Source organism: Penaeus monodon, chromosome 34 (genome assembly GCF_015228065.2).
Source record: "Penaeus monodon isolate SGIC_2016 chromosome 34, NSTDA_Pmon_1, whole genome shotgun sequence".
Lineage (NCBI taxonomy): Eukaryota > Metazoa > Arthropoda > Malacostraca > Decapoda > Penaeidae > Penaeus > Penaeus monodon.
Window position 1 is genome coordinate 7,520,130 of NC_051419.1, and position 371 is coordinate 7,520,500.

Genomic DNA, 371 nt, shown 5'->3' on the forward strand with positions numbered 1-371 from the left:
TTTATATATGCTGTATATATGCCCCTGGATAATTCATGGTTGCGGAGCCGATATGATTAATTTACTCTGCTATTCGGCCCCAAGACAAGTATCCAGTTAAGTAATATTTAAAATAGGGCCCCAGGGTGGTTGTCCCGACCCTAGAACTCGACCCTGCTGTATCACTCATATGTATTTAAGAGAGTTTCCGCAAAATACGCATTGTCATAGAATACGGTCTGCGGTTGAGGGGGATACCCTGGTAAAAATATCTTTTATTTCATTCTCGATAGAATGCATTCATACATAACTTTTTTTAAACGTAAGTACAGCTGTCCTTGCTTAGTATGCAATGCTTTGACTTTGTCGCTTTGTCTGAAACGATTCAGTTT